This window comes from Fukomys damarensis, unplaced genomic scaffold, assembly GCF_012274545.1.
Source record: "Fukomys damarensis isolate Sample0158 unplaced genomic scaffold, DMR_v1.0_HiC HiC_scaffold_39, whole genome shotgun sequence".
Classification (NCBI taxonomy): Eukaryota; Metazoa; Chordata; class Mammalia; order Rodentia; family Bathyergidae; genus Fukomys; species Fukomys damarensis.
Window position 1 is genome coordinate 88,065,994 of NW_022900951.1, and position 14,259 is coordinate 88,080,252.

Here is a 14,259-nt window from a genome sequence, read left to right on the forward strand (position 1 = left end):
AGAAGCACAAAGCTGGAGTAGCTATCCTCCTTGCAGATCAAGTGGATTTCAAATCAACACTTATTAAGAGACAAAGAAAGCCACTACATCCTTATAAAGGGAACAATCCAAGAGAAATAGATGACAATTATAAATATATATGCACCAAACACTAGTGTGTCCAAGTATATAAAACAAATACTTACAGACATGAAAAATCATATAAACACTAATACAACAGTAGTGGGAGACCTCAATAACCCACTGTCACAAATACATCAACTAGACAAAAAATAAGCAATGAAATGCTAGAACTCAAACTCTTGAACAAATGAACTTAACAGATTTCTACAGAGTGTTCCACCCCACAAAAGCAGAACACATGTTCTTTTCAGCTGCATAGGATTGTTCTCCAAAATAGACCACATACTTGCTCATAGAACATGTTTAAGTAAGTGCAAAGGAATTGATGTTATCCCCTGTATATTATCAGACCATAGTGTGATGAAATTGGAGATCAATAGCAAAAGAAACTGCAAGAATTTCATAAACACATGGAAATTGAACAACACACTTCTGAATAACCAATGGGTCACAGAGGAAATTAAAGAAGAAATCAGAGAGTTCCTACAATTAAATGACAACATATCAGAATCTATGGGACACAATAAAGGCAGTCTTATCAGGGAAATTCATAGCAATGAATTCTCATATTAGGAAAGCAGAGTGATGCTGAACCCCAAGCTTCTAGAAAGAGAAGAGCAGGACAACACTAAAGCTCATATAAGGGAGGAAATTATAAAGATCAGGGCAGAAATTAATGCAATGGAGTCTAAGAGAACAATACAAAAAAATCAATGAAGCCAAGTGTTGGTTCTTCAAAAGGATAAATAAAACTGACAAACCTTTAGCCAACCTTATCAAAATAAATAAATAAATAAATAAGGAAAGAAAAGACCCAACCAAATCCATGCAATTAGGAATGAAAGGGTGAAATTTCAACCAACTCAGCAGAAATCTAGAGGATCACCAATACCTACTTTGAGAAACTTTTTGCCAATAAGATGGAAAATACAGAAGAAATGGACAGATTTCTAGATATGTATTAATTACCAAATTTGAACAAAAATGACCTAAAAATTCTTAAAGAACCAATAGCAATCAATGAAATTGAAAATGTAATTAAAAACTTACCACTTAAGAAAAGTCTGGGTCCTGATGGCTTCACTGATGAATTCTACAAGACATTTAGAGATGAACTACTGCCACTACTGTTTAAACTCTTTGATAAAATTGAAAGGAAAACAATACTCCCAGATTCATTCCTGGAATCAAGCATCACCTAGATTCACAAAGCAGAGAAAAACCAAACTGAAAAAGAGAACTATAGGTCAATCTCACTAATGAACACAGATGCAAAAATTCTCAGTAAGATACTGGCAAACAGTATACAGGTCTTCAAGAAGATGACACATCCTGACCAAGTGGGATTTATCACAGGGATGCAGGGATGGTTCAACATATGTAAATCAATAAATGTAATATGCTATATTAGTACAGCAAAGGACAAAAACCATATTGTCATCTCAATAGATGCAGAGAAACAATTTGACAAAATCCAACATGCATTTATGTTAAAAACCCTCCAAAAAATTGGAATAGATGATCTCTACCTCAATCTGATAGAAACCTTCTATGAAAAACCAACAGCTAAAATCATATTAAATGGTTAAAACTGAAATACTTCACACTATAATCAGGAAACAAGACAAGGATGTACACTATCCCCACTCCTGTTCAATATAGTTTTGCAAACATTAGTCACAGCAATCAGACAAGAGAAAGAAATAAAAGGAATAAATATAGGAAATTAATAAGTCAAATTATTTGCAGGTGACATGATACTCTATTTAGAAGACTGCAATAACTCTACCAAATTATTCTAGACTTAATAACCAAATTCAGCAAAGCATCTGGTTACAAGGTCAACACGCAAATACCAGTAGCTTTCCTGTACATGAAAAACAGACTGACTGAGAGAGAAATGGGGCAAAAATTTTCATTCACAATAGCATGCAAATAAATTGAAATACCTAGGAATCCACCTAATGCAAGAAATCAAAGACCTCTACTCTGAAAACTGTAGCATTCTGAAAAAAAAAAAGAGATTGAAGAGGATATCAGAAAATGGAAAGTCATCCCTTGTTCCTGGGTAGGAAGAATCAGCATAGTGAAAATGCCCATACTTCCAAAGCTGCTATATAGATTCAATGCAATCCCAATTGAAATAACACCAGCAAACATCACAGACATTGAGAAAATAATCCAAATATTCATTTGGAACAAGAAGAGACCTAGAAAAGCAAAAGCACTTCTAGGCAGTAAAGAGAACTTAGGAGGTACCACAATGCCCAACTTGAAACTACACTACAAAGCTACCATGTTAACAAACAGCATGGTACTGGCAAAGAAACGGACCTGAGGACCAGTGAAACAGATTAGAAGATGCAGAAGCAACTCTAGACACCCTCAGCTACCTCATCTTTGACAAAGGAGCCAAACACCCTCACTGGAGGAAAGATAACCTCTTTAATAAATGGTGTAGGAAAACCTGGGTTTCTTCATGCAAAAGATTAAAACAAGACCTATATCTCTCACCATGAACTAAACTAAAATCAAAGTGGATTAAAGATCTAAATATTAAAAGAAACACTAAACCATCCGGAAGAGAGGTTAGGTAGAGCTCTTGAACATACTGGTGTAGGAAAAGATTTTATGAACAAAACCTCAGTTGCCCATGAACTAGCACACTCAAAAAGTGGGATGTCTTCTTATTAAGCTTCTGCACAGCAAGCGAAACCACCAACAGTGTGAAGACAACCCACAATGTGGGAGAAAATTTTCACCTGCTGTTCTTCAGACAAAGGTCTACTATTTTGATTAAATAAAGAACTTTAAAAAATCAGACCTCCCAAATTTAAAGACCCAATCCAAAATTGGGCATTTTAAATGAACAGACATTTCTCAGTCAAAGAAGTAGAAATAGCCAATAAACATGAAAAACTGTTCAATTTCACTGACATTTGACAGATGCAAATTCAAACAACACTGAGATTCCACCTCACCCCAGAAAGAATGGCTGCTGTTATGAAATCAACCAATAGCAAATGCTGGCAAGGCTGTGGGGAAAGAGGAACCCTGCTACTCTGCTGGTGGGAGTTCAGAGTGGTGCAACCACTGGATATCAATATGGAGATACCTTAAACAACTAGGATTGGAAGTCCCATTGGACCCAGCTATTCCCCTGCTGGGTATATTCTCAAAAGAATTAAGGGAATCATACCACAGTGATATATGTGCACCCAGGTTCATAGCAGCACAATCTATGATAGCCAAAACTTGGAAGCAGCCCAATTGCACATCAACAGGAGGCTGGATAAAGAAAATGTGAATTTTAAAAATAAAACAGAGCCATAAAGAATGAAAAACTAGAGACATTTACAGCTAAATGGATACCCATTGAGGTGATACTCTTAAGTGAGATAAATAAGACGAATATGTGTAAATACCAAATAGTTTCTCTTGTGTGAGAAACTAAAAGTGTAAATAAGGGCTAAAAGGTATAATCGATAATATAAATATAGGAAGAAAGTGAACAAAGAGGAAGAGGAAGTGAGAGGGGTAAGATAAAGAAAGAGGGTGATGGAATTAATATGAGAAGAGAAAATGGAAACAAAGTCTTCATAAATAGGGAGAGGTGGAGGTGTTGAAGGAATGCAGGGGAATGGGGAAAAAAATAAGAACCAAGGAGGATTATGTAAAGGTGCAAATTTCCAATAACGATTGTCATTATATTGTATACCTTAAATGTACCGATAAAATTAATTAATTAAAAAACATTTCACTAATCCTATTCCAATTTTCTACATATAAGGTTTCCTCCCCAGGTGAAATCTTTCCCCTCTTTTTATTACCACTCCCTTTTCAAAGAACCAGGATGTCTTCAGCTGATGTAATCTTGCCCTTGAGCATCACAGCATCAGGGACCATTGAGACCTCAGCTGTGACTGAAGGCAAAACGGAGTTATGTTGCCACATGCCATAGCACCTTAGACAGCCCTAATCATAATTTAATTATGAAATGATTTTCCCAAAATTATGTAGAATGGCTTCCAATATACAACTGTTGTGTAACTCACAGAAACTAGTCAAAAAGCCAATTTATTACCTATCAGTTTGATTTGCAGGAAGTCAGTTTCTCTAGCAACCATTTAGGAAAGGCAAACAACAATCTGTGTTAATCAGTCCAAAACAGCTAGGAGTAATTAATATCTGACAGCTTCCCTACGTTTTGCCCCATTTTCAACTTAAGACCAACTGAAAGCGAAATATGTACTCCTAACTACTCATATACGGTGCCCTACTTCTAGTTCTCCTACCCACAGCTTTCCCACATCCACAGTCTTCAATCAGAAGTTATCGAAAATCATTTTTCCGATGACAAAGCTGCTTCATTCTCCTACCAGCTTTCTAGTCTCTGCCAAATGCAAATAATGGTGCTCACTGATTCCTATTATATAATTAGCTTGGACTAAAAAGACTGCTTGTTATTTGGGTTCTCATTTATTTTCAAATAATTATTTATGCCTCATACACTTGACATTTTCTGTTCTGCCTGGAATACACATATTGCATAACTTATTAACTTAATAAATTCAAGTCTCTATTTTTTTTTTTTTGAGAAAGGGTCTCACTGTGTAGTTGAGACTGACCTGGAACTCACTATGTAGCCCAGGCTGGTCTTGGATTCACACGATCTTCCTGTCACAGCCTCCCGAGTGCTGGGATTACAGGCCTGTGCCACCATGCCCGGCTCAAGTCTCTATTCTAAAATGACCACCCCAGGAAAGTCTCACTTGGCCATCCTATCTAAAATAATCTCCAAACAACTAGTTTTATCTAATCAATGATGTTCACCAAAATAAGCATTGGCTAGAAATATTCTTCTACAAATAAGCTTCACTTTTCCATAACAAGAGTAAAATGTGGTGATAAAAGAATTAAAATTTTAAGCACCCAAACTTCTTTGAAAACACACTTCTGCCCAGCACCTACTAGATTGTCATAAAGTGCCTCACTCACACTAATGAGGAGGAAAAACCAGCGCACAATAAAAGTAAATATATAGGATTGCTTTTGCAATTCTGGGTCCCTTCTAATTCCATATGAATTTTAGAGTTGTTTTCTCCAGTTCTGTGAAGAATGATACTAGTAATTTGACTGAAATTGTGTTAAATGTATATATCAATGGTTCTGCCTATTAAGGACTAGGGGATATCTTTCCATTTTCTAATGTCCTTTTCAATTTCTTTTTGCACAGCACTGTAGTTTTCATTGTAGATGTCTTCCACTTCCTTAGTTAGGTTAGTTCCTAAGTACTTAATTTTTCTTCCTGCTATTGTGAATGGTGTTTTTCCTTAATTTCTTTTTCAATGAGTTTATTATTAGAGTACATGAATACTGTTGATTTTTGGGTGTTGATTTTGCACCCAGCTACATTACTGAATTTATTCATTCTAAGAGCCTTTTGTTAGATTTTTTTGGAATCTATCAAAAGAGAATCACATCATCTGCAAATAATGATAATTGTTATTTACACACATTATAGTAGTACTACTCTGCCAGAAAGAAAAACGAGTCATTTGTAGGAAAAGAGATGCACTTGAGACCATGTTAAGTGAAATAAATCAGATACACAAGATACAAATATCACATGGTTTATCTTATATGAGAAACTCAAGAGTAAAAATAAAGGACAAAGTGAAAGATAATAGGAAGTAGGGAGATACAAATCTTCCTCAAATGTAGATATTTTAGAAATGCAAATTCCAGGGTATCCTGTTCTTTCTTAACCTTCCAGGAACACCTGAATTGTAACTAAAGTTGGACACCAAAATTACAAATTGTGAAAATCTTTTGCTTGGGCCTCAAAAAACAATAAATAAAAGGCTTTTTAGACATAGATAAGGAAGGATATAACTGTGTTTTAATTTTGGGGGAAAGCACATCAATCTCACTAGGACTATATTCAGGAACATTATAGATATTGCCCAATGTATCTCCAAGGGGCTGTTCATTTGCATTCTTTAAAATACCTTTTGTAGTAGATAAGTAAATGTAAGCAAAGTGTTCTCCTGAGTTCTGTGATCCAGTATAGTATATTATTCAATAACAAAGAAGGGATCTTGGAAAGCCCTATTCATAAAGAGTCTATCAAAAGCACAAATCACAACCTGAGGGTTATGATTGACATCTGAAATAGGAGGCACTCTTGTGGGACTTATACCTCAACCTATATAATCGAATGATATCCCCAAGTACATAGTGTCAAAATTGATTTCTTTATGTGTAGGGGAAATTTTCCACACTTATGTTAGAAATGTTGTGCGATTATGTAAGAGAATAGGAAAATACATTGATTTTTCCTGTCTATAATAAAACTAGAACCAGTTTCTACACATGTGCACCATTATTTTTCTAATTTTGGTGTATGTGCTGCAGAAGCGAGCACATGCACCATTATTTTTCTAATGCAACTAAATAATTCAGTCCTCTATTGTCATATTATGGTTTCATTACCACAGAAAGCAAAACAAATTACCCCACAATTAGAGCTCCAAATTCTCTTGGGAAAAGTCTTTAGCTCACTCCATTCATTCATTCATTTACTGTTCTCTTCATTTTTTAAATCATATTAATCATTTAAATGGTACAAGACATACTTTTAATCCATACAATTTTCTTTATTATACTTACATGTAAATTTAATGTAACATGCATTAAAATATAAATTCATTGTGATATATATTTTGAGTGTGTTTTAGGGATATGAAGTCAATAATCTTCTGACAAATTTTCCATATTTAGCCTTCATAATTAGGTCTTTCACACTCAATGCTATTACTGAGATGAATAAGAACTGAATAGACCAAAAAAATTCAGAGGGTAAAAAGGACAAAGATCAAGTCAAGTATGAATACAGATAAGTGTATTTTAAATCTTACAATTAATTTAACATATACAGTCTACAAAGAGATGCTGGCAGCAATAGAACTATCCTGGATTAAATCACAGAAGTCAGAAGATGAGAACTGACATTTAATAGAATTATTATTATAAGCATATCTTGTTACGAAGATGAATGAAATTCATGTTTTACTAAGTTTTTGGAGAGTTTAACATGCTAGGCAATTTCAGGAATATTTAACGAAATAATCGACCAGCAGCATTCCAACCAGGTTAATCCTCTTCAATTAAACAAGAGCATAATAGAAAAAGCCATTCTTTACAGAGTTATCATATTTGAACACTAAATCCAAATCAACAAATAAAAGAGATTAAATTCAAAGCAGAATGTAGGTCAGGGGTGTAGGAAGCAAAAGATCTATTGTGCACTTGATCCACTGAGTAAGCCTGTGGAAAGTACTTTAAATCCTTACATCTCAACTGAAGGATGAATAGAGGGATAGATAGATGGATGAATATGTGGTAGGGCAAGTAAAGTAAAATATTAAATATAGAATATAGGTGGTAAAAATATGGGTAATAAAATATTGGAAAGAAAAACAATCCTTACTTCTGTTTAATCAGTACAAACAACATATCCCCACTTTGACAAGATTACTGAGGTATGAATGTATATGTGTGTTACCTAATGCCCTAACCAATTTGTAGTACCTGTAGTTTGTTTTCCATTTGTTTCAATATTTTGCCTCCAATTTAGCAAGCTGGATTTGAAGAGATAGTGGCAATGTTAGGCTTTCATCTTCATCATTCATACTCCTTTGAAATTAGGAAAGCAGCTTCAAGACCAACCAGAAGAGAGTGTGCTGGAAGATCTTTGTCACCAACTGTATTATATTTCTGCTACTATACCAGAATACTGTACTTGAGACTGGGAAATTTATAGTGAAATAAATTTATTGCTCGGAGTTCTGAAAGCAGAGAAGCTGTATCTGATGAAGGCCTTCACACTGGTGGGATTCTGCAGTCCCAAGGCAGTGCAAGATAGCACATGACATACCAGAGAAAGTTTGCTTTTATAAGAAAGACTCTCCCTCAATCACCCCTTAATTCATTATTCCATAAATAGATTAGTTCATTCATAAAAGGAAAGCCCTCAGGACACAATCAACTTCCAAAGGTCCCACCTCAAAATACCATTAATATACTAATTTCAAGATTAAGTAGAAAACACAAAATTTGAAGAATACACTGAAATCTCAGCACCAACATTATTGAAAATGCTTCCAGGACTATAGTTTTAGTCCCTAAAACTAGAGCATTGGTAGAATTCATATCAGAAAGATGGGCCATATGTCTTAGAAGGGGAGTGTTAATGGAAAGAGAAAAGATTTCTGAAACAAATATTTTTCCTAGACAGAATTATGAACTATATATCAGTGTTTAAAATGGAGCTAAAGAAAGTCCTGAAATAGAGCAAAAGATATATGGTAGTGTAGACTGTAACCTCCTGTAAATGTCTGCAGTTTCTATGGTTTAAATAGGATTATTAGAGGTAATCTCTAACAATGTCAACACTTTCTGGTGTTGCATTTTATATATGGGAAGAAATATACCAATCCTAGTCACATAGATCCAAAGCCCTTACTTTAGATGTAGTTTTTAAAAATTAGCTTTGTTTTTCAGCTGCATCAATTAAGTAAAGATTGATAATCAATTTTTACTTGTCTCATAAATAAAATATAATTTGGAAAAAATTAAAAAATGCTATTTCCTCAGTATTTATTTGACAACTTATCCAATTATATGATCACAACATCAAGGAAAAAATAATATTGTCTCAAAATGTTAACTTTCTTTTCTTATGGGATATTACACATTCCTGATGGCTAAAGGGATTACTAGCCAAAGTTTTATCTAGAAGCAAGCTGGTAAGATATATAAAAATAAATCTGAGAACAAAAATTAGTTAAGGAGGCAAATCATCAGATTCAACTATGTATAAAAGTTCTTCAAGGGGCGAGATTTTTGGATACTGATGATTACTGCTGTACTCTAGGGCCTAAAACAGAGCCAAGCACACAGTAGGTGGTCAACAAATGCTTTATTCGGTGGTGCAACTGCCTGCCTTGTGCAACTCCCCCTTACTCTCTTTCTACCCCATCTTACATCTCAGAAGTGAAGACACACAAGAAAGTAGCTGTCTGCAAGCCAAAAAAGGTGCTCTCACCAGAGAAATGAATTAGCCAGCACCTTGATCTTAGAATTCCAGCCTTCAGGCCTATAAAAGAAATTAGTTCCTGTGGTTTAAACCACTAGTCTATAGTGCTTTTGTCATGGGAGATAGAACTGACTTACTTAAGTCTGGACCATGGTCTGTCTCTGATTATATCAGGAGCAGATTGTAGTGGAGAGCGTCAATCCTCATCTTCATCTTAGACGTTGTTTCCTGGCTTCTAGTGCAGATCCCTCACCCTTCTGGCACAGATCCTTCTCCTTGCCAGCACAGACTTTCTAGGTTCCACCACTGGCTCTTGGGTCTTTCCAGTACAGATCCTTGATATCGACTTACACAAAACATTGCCATGGGCTCCAAGCCCTTGATTGAATTAATTATGGAAAATTAATTGAATTAATGATGGAAAATAATGAGCTTAAAACATCCATAGGCAATCTAAACCCTCCTGACTGTGAAGACAAATTAATGAAAGAAAATAAGGAGCTCAAAGATGCAAATTCCCAGTTCCAGACACACATTAAAAAATTTAAAAGTTTCTAAGTGTATCTTCTTTCTTTTAGCCACAGGGCCAATATAAAAAAAAAAAAAAAAAAAACCACAGCCTCTCATAATTCAATTAGCTGAAATATAGTGTAAGTTTAATGCTCAGCCTAGGAAGATATCTGAAGTAAAGGTGATGGCATTAATTGGAAAACAGTGGGTTCCTGTACATTGGAATGGAGATGTTTGGGAGGACTCCAAAGAGGCTGTTCAGCTCTTAGACTTTAATGAGACTATTTTGCCAGAGAAGGTTTCTCCACACACAACAGTGAAGGCATCCCCACTCCTACCCACTATGGTGTTGGGCCTTCCCAGTATACCTGAGGAAACTAATCCTATGTTGACCAAACATGATAAATGCTGACATTACTCAGGACTCACCCTCTCTACCCACTTTTGCCTCTAGGCCTATAACTAGGTTCCAATCCTAGAAGACTCCTAAAGGTGAGGTGTACATAAAGTGACCCATGAAGTAGCCCACTATTCTCCCAAAGAAATTCTGGAGTTTTCTAACTCTTATAAGTCGAGGCCTGATGAACAAGCGTGGAAATGGATTTTATGGGTGTGGGATAATGAGGGCAAAAACACACATCTTGATTAGGCTGAGTTTGTTGATATAGGCCCACTGAGCAGAGACTCTGAATGTTATGTTGCAGCTCATGGAGTAAAAAGAGGTGTTAATAGTTTATTTGGCTGGTTGGCAGAAGTATGGATCAAAAGATGACCCACTGTGAATGAGTTAGCCTGACATTCCAAGATTTACTATCAATGAGCGGATTCAGAGGCTTAGAGAAATGGAAATGCTGGAGTGGATTTGTCATGTCAAATCGAATCCGACAAAGTGGGATGATCCAGAAAACGTACCCTACACTAACACCTTGATAAATAGATTCATGAGAAGGGCACCAGCATCCCTGAAGAGCCCCATTATTGCTCTTCTATGTATGTCAGATCTTACAGTGGGGCTCTTACTCAATTGGGGAATTTAAGGGTAATGGGTTTGATTGGTTCCTGGAGAGGCAGAGATCAAATGGCAGCACTTACTTGTCATTGGTGACATGAAGGGTAGCCAGACAGCAGGAATGTAGTTATGCCTAGGAGTAGAGGGCTGAAGCTCTCACAGGCAAACAGCAGCCAACTCTCACCAATCTCGGTTTTTATTAGGTACGTGCATAATACTTCCATGAGAAAAAACAATTAGTTCCTTACAGATTATCTCCAGCAAAGCATTAGAAAATACTTATGAACACCTCATTCTAGTTATTCATATACTTTCTCAAAACAGACTGTTCCCAGAATGTTATTGGATGGTTCTCAAAACTGTTTAAAGCTTTGACCTTCTGAGTTGTAGCTCTGTGTGCAGAACCACAGCTACAGTTCCTATTCCAATTCGTGTCCCAATGTAACCTTCTCCTCTACACTTAGTCACCAAAGGCAGTGTGCATGCACTTACCATAATGGATAGCAGAAGCAGAACAATGATCAGAAGAGTTTAATATGCATCGACCTATGGCATTGGCTGATCAGCCACAGTGTTCCTAAATGCAAAATAGACAGGAAGCCTACAAAAATTTTACTAGAATTACGCAGGTGAAAAATTTTAAGGGCAAATGAACAGAAATCTACTTCAAATAATAGTAACAGGATATCATGGTCCCTCAACTAGTTTCTGAATTTCTAGTTACAGACCAGGAACTCTCTGAATGAAGAGGAGACTGATCCCTTTTAGGAAGAACCCTGGTGTACCACCAAAAATTTATATGGTCAAACTCTCTCTCATCCTTCCCCACAAGGGCTGAGGCCTTTAACCAGAGTAACTACTTTGAGGGAAAGGAGATGATCAGGTATTTCTGGGATTACTGGACCCTGGTTCTGAGCTAACACTGCTTCCAGGGGATCTCACATGTCATTATGGCCCTCCACTAAGAGCAGGGGCCTATGGAGGCCATGTGATTATGGGAATTTTAGCAAAGGTCCAACTCACAACGGATCCAGTGGGTCCTTGAATCCATCCTGTAGTAATTTCCCCTGTTCCAGGATGGATAAATGGGATAGATATATTCAATACTCGGTTTCTTAACCTGTAGTGTGAGGGCCATTATGGTTGGAAAGACAAAATGGAAGCCATTAGAGTTGCCTTTATATAGCAAAATAGCAAACCAAAAACAACATTGTATCCCTGGAGGGATTGCAGAGATTAGTGTCACTATCAAGGACTTGAAGGATACAGGGGTTGTGATTTCCATTACATCTCCATTTAATTCCCCCATTTGGCCTGTGCAAAAGACAGATGGATCTTGGAAAATGACAGTAGATGACCATAAACTGAATCAAGTGGTGACTCTGATTGTACCTTCCCTAGCAGATGTGGTGTTCTTGCTTAAGCCGATGAACACATTTCCTGGTACTTGGTATGCAGCTACTGATTTGGCAAATGCATTTTTCTCCATACCTATCCACAGGGCCCATCAGAAGCTATTTGCCTTTAACTGGCAAGGCAAGCAATATACTTTCACTCTACTACCTAGGGTTATATTAACTCTCCAGCCCTGTGTTGTAACTTGATACCCTTTCCTTCCCACAATATTACAATGGTCTACTATAGTGATGATATTTTGCCAATTGGGCCAGGTGAGCAAAAAGTAGCAACTATTCTAGATTTGTTAGTAAAACACTTGAGGACCAGAGGATGGGAAATAAATCTAACTACAATTCAAGGCCCTTCAACTTCAGTGAAATTTCTAGGAGACCTTGGGTGTGGGGCACATAGAGATATTCCTTCTAAGGTAAAAGATAAGCAGTGCCATCTGGCTTTCCCTACAACTGAAAAAGAGGCACAATGCCTTGTGGGCTTATTTGGATTTTGGAGGCAACATATTCCTCACTTAGGTGTTTATTCTGACACATTTATAGAGTGACTAAAGAAGCTGCTAGCTTTGAGTGGAGCTCAGAACAGGAAAAGTCTTTGCAATGCCCAGGACCTGCTACTAGGGCTATATGATCCAGCAGATCAGATGGTGTGAAGTGTTAGTGGCAGGTAAAGATGCTGTTTGGAGTCTCTGGCAAGACCCCCATAAGTAAATTGTGGTGGAAGCCTCTAGGATTTTGGAGTAAGCTCTACCATCATCTGCAGGCAACTACTCTCCATTTGAAAAACAACTCTTGGACTGTTACTGGGCCCTAGTGGAAACTGAATGCTTGATCGTGGGATATCAGATTAACATGTGAACTGAGTTGCCTATCGTGATCTGGGTATTATCTGATCCACCAAATCATAAGGTTGTATGTGCAAATCAATAGTCCACCATTAAATGGAAATGGTTTATATGTAATCATAAAAGAACAAGTCCAGAAGGTACTAGTAAGTTACATGAAGAAATTATCCAGATGTCTATGGCTCCTACTCCCACTATATTGCCTTCTGTTTCCCAGCATGTACCTGTGGCCTCATGGGGTGTATTATATGATCAGCTATTAGAGGAAAAGGTTAGGACCTGATTTACAGATGGTCCTGCACACTATGCAGGTACCACCCATAAGTGGACAGCTGCAGAGTTACAGCCCCTTTCAGACATCCCTGAAGGACAGTGGTGAGGGAAAATCATCACAATGGGCAGAACTTCAGGTAGTGCATATGGTAGAACATTTTACCTAGAAGGAGAAATGGCCTGATGGGTAACTGTATACTGAGATGTAGCCATTGATCTGGGAGCATGGTCAGGTACTTGGAAGGAACATGACTTAAAAATTGGTGACAAAAATATCTGGGGAAGAGGTATGTGGATAGACATCACGATATGGGAAAAGGATGTAAAAAATCTTTGTATCCCATGTGAATGTTCACCAAAAAGTGACCTCAGAAGAGAATTGATAAGATGACCCATTCTGTAAACCTCTTTCTTCAACCACCCATGTCATTGTCCAATGGGTTCATGAACACAGTGGTCATAGTGGCAGGGATGGAGATTATGCACGCTCTCAGCTACATTTACTTCCACTCACCAAGGCTGATCTAGCTACAGCCACTGCTGAATACACACTATGCCAGCAGCAGAAGCTAACACTGACTCCCCAGTATGGTACTATTCCTGAGTGTGATCAGCCTGAAACCTGGTGGCAGGTGGATTATATTGGACCACTTCCACCATGGAGAGGTCATAATTTTATCATAATCGGCATAGACTCATTATAAATATGGATTTGCCTTCCCTGCACAAAATGCTTCTGCCAAAACTACCATCCATGGACTCACAGAATGCTTCATCCACCACAAAGAATTCCACAAAACATTGCCTCTGACTAAGGAACACATTTTATGGCCAAAGAAGTGGGGCGATGAGCTCATACTCATTAAATTCACTGGTCTTAACATGTCCTCCAATATCCAGTGGCTGGGCTGGTAGCAAGGTAGAATGGTCTTCTGAAGACACAGTTACAGTGCCATTTAGTTGGCAGTAAGTAGCTTGCAGGGCTGGGGA